This window comes from Elephantulus edwardii, unplaced genomic scaffold (genome assembly GCF_000299155.1).
Source record: "Elephantulus edwardii isolate Elephantulus edwardi_28Jun2011 unplaced genomic scaffold, EleEdw1.0 scaffold00132, whole genome shotgun sequence".
Lineage (NCBI taxonomy): Eukaryota > Metazoa > Chordata > Mammalia > Macroscelidea > Macroscelididae > Elephantulus > Elephantulus edwardii.
Genome location: NW_006399882.1, coordinates 7,597,198 through 7,605,515, shown reverse-complemented (window position 1 = coordinate 7,605,515; position 8,318 = coordinate 7,597,198).

The following is an 8,318-nucleotide window of genomic DNA, read 5'->3' as shown; positions in this document are numbered from 1 at the left end:
AAGGAAGGAAGGAAGGAAGGAAGGAAGGAAGGAAGGAAGGAAGGAAGGAAGGAAGGAAGGAAGGAATTGAAGGGGAATATATGGCATAATGCTGTTACAACTCACTGGGAAAGGGCCACTGGGCATCTTGAATGTCTTTGGTTGCTCTTAGGAGCCATTAAGTTGACTCCAACTCATATTGACTCTCTGTACAGAATGAAATGTTGCCCAAACATGTACTTTCCTTACAACCTCCTCTATACTTAAGACCATTAATAGTTATCCATGGTGCCAATCCTTCTTGCTGGGGTTCTTTCTCTTTGTTGCTGACTTTGCATTTTTTCAGGCACGATGTCTTTATCCAGGAACTGGGGGTGCATGTTAATAACATGCCCTAAGTATATGAGACAAAGTCACACCATCCTTGCTTATAAGAAACAACCAAGCTGTACCAACACTAAAATTCAAAGGCATCCATTCTTCTTTGGCCTCTCTTGTTCACCGACCTATGACACAGTGTGTAAGGAGTTGGCCTGGCAACCCAAAGGCCAGGCCTCTGGTTGTTCAAATTCTCAAGTTGTCCCTTGGGAGAAAGATGAGTAATCTCCTCACTTGCTGTTTACAGCCTCGGAAACCCGCTGCAGCATGAGCTCTGAGTCACTTCTGACTCAGCAGCCATGACTGTTTGCTCACTCCAATCAAATCAAACTGGCTCCTGTTGAGTCTATTTCCAACCCAGAGTGATCCTATTAGACAAAATAGAACTGTGCCATAAGGTTTCTAAGGTTCTGAATCGACAGGAGCAGAGTGAGTGCCTCATCTTTGTCCCAATCAATGAGTCAATGGTGGATTAAAATTATTGACCTTCCAGTTATCAGTTCATCTTAACCATATATCGACAACACCAACTGGGCTTTTTTATAACCTGTACTAGATGGGTTGTCATTCTGTTGACATTCTCAGGGTATCTTCTTAGCCAAAAAACTAGCTCTTCTATATTCTTGGTAGTTGGAAAGCAAAAGCTTGTAGCTGAAATATGTATCCTTGGCAAGAGATCATGTGGAAAACCGTACATCAATGCTTTCCCTAAGCTGCCTGACCTGTAGCCTTTCCCAGGGTTTACTGCTGTTGACCTGCCATGATTTCTGCTCAAGAAGAAAACAAGTCCGCCCAGAGGCACAGCTAAGTCCAGCCAGGGCAATCGGAAAGCAGTTCCACTGTGATACAGCCGGTGATGGGCTGGCCCTTTCGCAGGAGCAGGGAACCATCTCTGTCTTTATTAAGTTACTGTGATGATCAACGAGACAACAGGTGCCACAGGATGAGAATGAGATGATCTGCAAACTTAGATTTGCATTTCAAGAAATCTCTTAAAGGAATGATTAAAAATTTCTAAAACATAAAAAAAAAAAATTTCTAAAACATGACACTACAGCTTTGACTATTCCCTTAGAACAATAATTTTTCTGAAGTGTTTAAACTGTAAGTTCTTTTCTCCTGCAATATGTAGGCTACCATTGGTAAGTGCTCCAGGATTACTGTGCTCACACAAGCATTTATAGAATCCATTGGAGAGCCACCTCTGTCTTGTTGATAAACTGAGCAATTGGTCAAGAACCACAGTGGATGATACAGTATGTTGTCTTTCTTTTTTACCTCCATCTCTCTTGAACTCCTAAAGTAACCCTCAAAGTTTAGATTAGAAGGAAATTGGGATAGAGTTTATGATCAAGAAGAAAAATTAAGTTTCTGGAATATATGCTGTGTGCTCATCATCTTCCTCAAATGTCCTTCAATTAACATTGAGACAGCTTTGTAATGGGGAACAAGCCAAACGCGGTTGTAATTATACATATGTTATATGAAAATGTACAGCATTTGTCAACTGTAATGGATTGGAATTTAGAAATGCATTTCATCGTTTTCTAGACTGAGGGAAGACAAGGAATTTTAAACCTATTTCTTTATTCTTTAAGGTAATTATTTATCTCTAAGCCACAGTAATACTTCTCTCCATCCATCCATCCATCCATCCACTTATCTATCTATCTATCTATCTATCTATCTCAATCTCATTTGAGGAGAAATACATGTGCACAGTGTGTGAACTTAGTCCAATGTGTGTACCATCTCAGTAAATAAACATGAAAACTTTTTGGCTGCACATCACTAACTTCATTAAATTAGGGAAACATTTAAATGCCAAAAATATTGCATTTTATCATTTCTGATAAAACTAAGTAAAGAAAAATAACTAATGAAAAGCTTAGAAATGTTTCTTTTGCTACCAAAATCAACATACTTGGCCAAATAGGAAAAAACAGTAAGATATTTTTTCCTAAAATTTCCATTAAAGAGCCCTCATAATTTACCTGGAAAATACCTTGCTACCTATCAGTTCTTTTTTCTTTCAGACAACTGTGTAAAATATTAGCTGATAGCTAAGAAAAAAAACCGGTATCATCCATTCATGGCAAACATGTTCGCACAGAGTAGGCACTGCTGTTCTATCTCTGAAAAGCATCACACTTCTTTTCTGAAAAGGACTGTCAACAGCGAATAGCAATCAGTCAGAGTAAGTACAAAAAAATAATTCCTTTAACTAACCTTTACTGGATTCATACAGCAGAAAAAGTGCTTGAGAAACAGTACTTTTTGTTACATACGTGCTATGAACAATCCAGATTCTGTCTTTGCTTTTCCTGAGGTTTTAGCATTTTAATTGGTAGTTTTGAAAATAGAGAACTCTGAAAATACAAAAGAATGGCACTCCAGAAGTGATAATATGGGTGCTTTGGCCTGTAAGTGACTTCAAATAACTGTTCTTATTTTCATGTAAAGTTCCTTCTCTATTCTCGCATTGCATCATTGGATCAATTGTCTTATTATTAGTAAAAATGCCAAAATGAAGGGAGGAGGTAAGCAGACTGTATAGAGCATTCCCTTTCTCTCCATCCTTCTTGCCAACATGCCTTCTTCTTGTTGTGTGCCATCAAATGGGTTCCATTTCATAGCTGTATGCCTAAACCAGAAATAAAACCAAAACCAAAGCCTTCAACGGTGTGGAATTTATTTCAACTCATAGCGACCCTGTAGGACAGATTAAAACTACCCTAGAGGGTTTCTAAGACTGTAAAAATTTACAGAGACTGTGTCATCTTTCTCCTGCTGAGCAGCTGGTGAATCTGAACTGATGATGGTGGTTTATAGCTCATCACTTGGGCCCTGTGGCACCGTGCATGAAGCTCATACCTTCTCTGTGTTAAGTTGAGGCTAAGGATTGTTGTTGTTTTTGTTCTTATTGATTGTCATCGAGTTGAGCACAACTCATAGCAACCCTATGAACAAAAGGCCTGAAGCCTCCCTACAACTATGGTTGTTTCTCCAAGTTCATAGAGTTTCCAGAGGCATATGGTTTAGGAAGTGGATGTCACTCCTGCTTCCAAACCTGTCTTAAACTGGGAGCTCTACTAAACACTGTCCATAATGGGCAGCAGTTATGGCATTTGAGACCCTCAATGGCACAAGGTTCAACATCACAGGAAACTCAGATTACCTCAGTACAGAAAATTGGCAGAGGAGTGCTGTTCAATTTAGAAGGATGTTCCTCCATAATAACACTAGACCCTCGGGCCCAACCAAATTTTAAATAAAAGGGCCCTCCGTGTGTGTGTGTGTGTGTGTGTGTGTGTGTGTGTGTGTGTGTGTTTAAACAATGAGTCGTCTACGACTCGACAGCACCTAACAACAATAACAACGACCACATAGAGAGAGCTACATTGGCCTAGTGGACAGAAAGTTATGCTACCAAGCTGAAGGTGGGTGATTTTAATCTGCAGCCCTCAGACCTGGTTCAAATTGTTTTTTCTGTCAATTATTCTTCTAAGTGGTATAGCACTGGTTTGTACATTGCTGTACAGAGGTAACTCGTGGTTGCTGTGATGCTGAACAGTGTGACACTGACATGCCAAATATGATAATGGTTACCCATGGTGGACAGTGTTTGCTGGAGATTCTCAATTAAAACAAGCCTGAAAGCAGGAGTGGCATCCACTTCCATAATAGCTTGCCTCTGGAAACTCTATGAACAGTGCTCAGCCTTTCATTCATAGGGTCACTATGAGTCATCTCTGACTTGATGGCACCTAATAACAACAACAACAATATATGAACAAAAGGCCTGAAGCCTTTCTATAACTATCGTCATTTCTCCAAGTTCATAGAGTTTCCTCTATGTCTGGAGAGACATGTGGTTTAGGAAGTGGATGCCACTCCTGCTTCCAAACCTGAATCAGTCTGGAAGCTTCACCAAACGCTGCCCATGATAGGTAGCCATTATGATATTTGACATACCTATGACACAGTTGTTCCATTATGGCATTTGAGACCCCCAATGGCACGAGGTTCAGCATCACAGCAAATTACCTCAGCACAGCAAATTGACAAAAATGTTCCTCCAGTATATAGTAACAAAGGATTAAAACATAATTCCTCAGGCACAACATTTAAATACAAGGGCCCTCTTGGAGGTCTTGTTGACTTTAAATAAGAGGCTTAAATTAAGTGAAACATTACATACCATCCCTCAACCAAAACAAGAGAGTCCAACTTATAGAGTCCAGCCACTTCACCCAGTCTAGAAAAGGGAGACAAGGACTTAGCGTTATATGTTGTTGATGTTGTTAAGTGCCATCTAGTAGCAATCCTATATACAAAAGACCTTAACCCTGTTCTATAGCTATAGTGCTTTCTCTAAGTTCATAGAGTTTCCACAGGCAAGTTTAGGAAGTGGGTGCCACTCCTGCTTCCAAGCCTGTCTTAATCTGTGAGTTCTATCAAACACTGTCAACCATGTTTAACCATTATGGCATTTGACGCACCAATGGCACACCATTCAGTATCACAGCAATACCAAGTTACCTCAGTACAACGAAATAACAGGACAGTGCTGTACCACATCAGAGAATATTCATTTCAAACATAATTAAAACCAGGCCCGAGGGCTGCAGACCCAAGGATCCAAATGAATTTTCAAAAACCCCAAGTCCACACACCAGGCTCTCACTGGCTCCAACAAGAGGCTTCCAGACCACACTCACTACCAACCAATCAGTGCAGAATGAATAATTTTCTCTCACTACCTTTGTGATGGTCACAGTATAACAAGGGGCATGAAATCATAAACAGGTAAACTCAAAGATGCTGTGGAATAGGAGAACCTGAGCTCCTTGTGTCTACTGAAGATGTAACACTAGCAAGCAATCAGTCTACTGCATGACTCTAAGAGTAAATATCCTGTGAGTTACATGAATTACTTTCATGGTTTAGGAAGTAGATGTTGTTGTTGTTGTTATGTGCCGTCGAGTCGTTTGCGACTCATAGCTACCCTATGTACAACAGCCCTAAACCCTGCTCTATCCTGTGCCAATCGCACTGCCTCTGACACACCCATCCCGATTACCCCAGTCACTGAATCAATCCATCTCATAGAGGGTCTTCCCCTCTTGCGCCGTCCCTCCACCCTCCCAAGCATGATGTCCCTCTCCAAGGACCTGTCCCTCCTTGCAACATGCCCAAAGTATGTCAGATAAAGCCCCAGAATCCTTGCCTCCAAGGAGTTGCTTGGTTTAATCTCCAGGACTAATCTATTTGTTTTCTTGGCAGTCCATGGTACATTCAATACTCTCTTCTCCAGCACCATAGCTCAAAGGCATCAATTCTCCTTCTGTCCTCCCTAGTCATTGTCCAACTTTCTGATGCATAACAAGTGAGTGCAAAGACCATGGCCTGTATCAGGCACACCTTAGTCTCCAGAGAGACCGTTGCTCCTGAGTACTTTAGAGAGGTCCCTAACAGCTGACTTTCCCATCGCAATACGCTTTTTGATTTCCTGACTGCTGGTGCCAAGAGTGTTGACTGTGGAGCCGAGCAAACTGAAGCTGTGAACAATCTCAATCTCTTTGCCATCCATCCTGATGCTACCAATTGGTCCAGTGGTGAGAATCTTTGTCTTTTTTATAATGGAAACTGCTGGGTGCTAATTTGGGTTGGACATGATCAATTCCCTGCTTTTAAATGTATTTAAAATGAAAAAAAGTAAAACTAGCATCCGTTTAGTTGCATTGCACAATTTGAAGGAAGTTCGAACAATAAATTTTGGGAGCTGGATTAAGCTGCACACTACTTTTACTAGAACATTGGATGTCTCCACCTTGGTCTACCCATGTGCAGCTGGGAAAGACGTGTAGCTGCTCCATTCCTCCTTAGAACAAGGGCATAGAAACTTTAACTTGCTTTCTTTTCTTTTTAACACATGGCATCAAGAAAGACCAATCCTTAAAAGACATCATGTTTGGCAGAGTAGAACCAAGGAAAATGAGAGAGAGACTGTCAGTGAGATGAATTGACCCAGTTAACTACAGCAATGGACTTTCTGTGGCAGTTACTGTGTGAACTTAGCAGAAATGTGTCTATGATCTGCTCTGAGTCTTTTCTTTTTTTTATTCTGTGTTTTCTCCTTCTAGACTTAGCAGTGCAAGATCACACTCAGCCTTGATCCATGGAGGTCCTCAGATATGAAAGGATTCATTTTTATTTGCTGAATGATGGCTCACTGATGGAAACTATATCAGTTACTAGAAACTGCTCAGTGACACCTTCTCCAAGTAGTGCCCAGGGCACATGCCATTCCTACATCTTAGACAGGCTTCCTGTCTATATTTCCAGCCTTTCAGCTAATAGTTGAGGGCTTAATTGTTCGTACCACACAGGAACTCCTAGGCCTACTCTATGCATGAGAAAACGAAGAATATTTAAAGGTTCTTTAGCTGAGACTTAAACTATGTTCTACTGAGTCTAAGTCAAAAGCTCTTTATCAGTTGCCTTGTAATGAGCTGTAATTAACACCTTAAATCAAACTAAGGGTTTGTTTTTGACAGTTACAATAGCTTCTTTGCATTTCTCCAGTGTTTTCCGTGTTCCTGTGATGGAAAACGGAGCATGGTGGTCAGCTGAAACTATGACTGTGAGATTATGGCTCTTTCCAGTGATCTTTTATTTCTATATTATCTATTTTTTTAAATTTGTCATCCAATTTATATATGCTTTTGTCAAGATCAGAAATGCCTATTTCTAAAGCATCTTTTTTTGGGGGGGGTATTGTTCCTTTCTTTATTATATATTTCTTTTGTGTGTGTGATTTTAACGAAAGTTTACAGAAAGGTTGGATTTTCTTTATTTTATTTTATTTTTTATTATTTTTTGTGAATGTACCATCAAATCGGATCTGACAGGTACAGGAGGAGATTGTCCCTCCTTCTCCAGCAGAGCATCTAGTGGATTCCAACCACGCACCTCTGGGATTGCAGTGCAGCTTCTTGCCACTAGGCCACCAGAGCTCCCCTGAAAGGTTGGATTTTCACTCATTTATTATTATACATTTTCCTCTCTCTGGCACCCTTTCCTTGCCCCCAGTTCACTTTGCAATGCACCTCTTGTTCCAGATTGTTGTCAGGCACATAATGCCTAATCATATATTCCTTTCAGATATTTCTTCCTCTCATCTGTTGCAATGCAATGTTGATTATCTATAGTATCTTGACTATATCAAAAGCATATTAACTATGAGCATAATTTTTTACAGCTTAACTATTTGCACTTTTATTTTTTTGCTATCTAAAAAGCTTGTTTTTGTTCCTATGTGCCATCAAGTACTCCAGCTCACAGCGACCCTATGTACAGCAGCTCTGAACCCTGCTCTATCTTGAGCCATTTTCATTTTCTCTGACACATCTACCCCCATTACCCCAGTCATTGAATCAATCCATTTCATTGAGGGTCTTCCTCTCTTGTGCTCTCCCTCCACCCTTCCAAGCATAATGTCCCTCTTTTGTTCTCTTTTTAAAATGGGATTTTTAAAAATCGCATTTCTTAAGCCTGCTGAGGTATGTGATTACATGGGTGAAATTAGAACTCTGTTAGGAAGGAGTTTAAATTTCTTACTGTTTAACAAAAGTGCCTCAGTTAATATTTATGATGAAGCAAGCTTGGAATACCTGAGTGTCTGTATTGAAGTAAACATAGGTAATTATTTTGTTTTCTTTCACCTATTTCTAGTGCTTTATATAGCAGTTATCCTTTGTTTCTGCTTATGTGTTCTCATTTTGTGTGGAATGCCATCTGGCTTTGCTTCCTTATGTTTGACACTGTAGTGCTCCCTGCTTGGTTTGTTCAGGAACATGATACCTATGGCCGTGGAACCTGTACTGTTCATGCTGATCTTAATGCTGGCACTTACAGAGCTCTTATTGCTACGAGCTGCATCTCTGGTGATTCACATC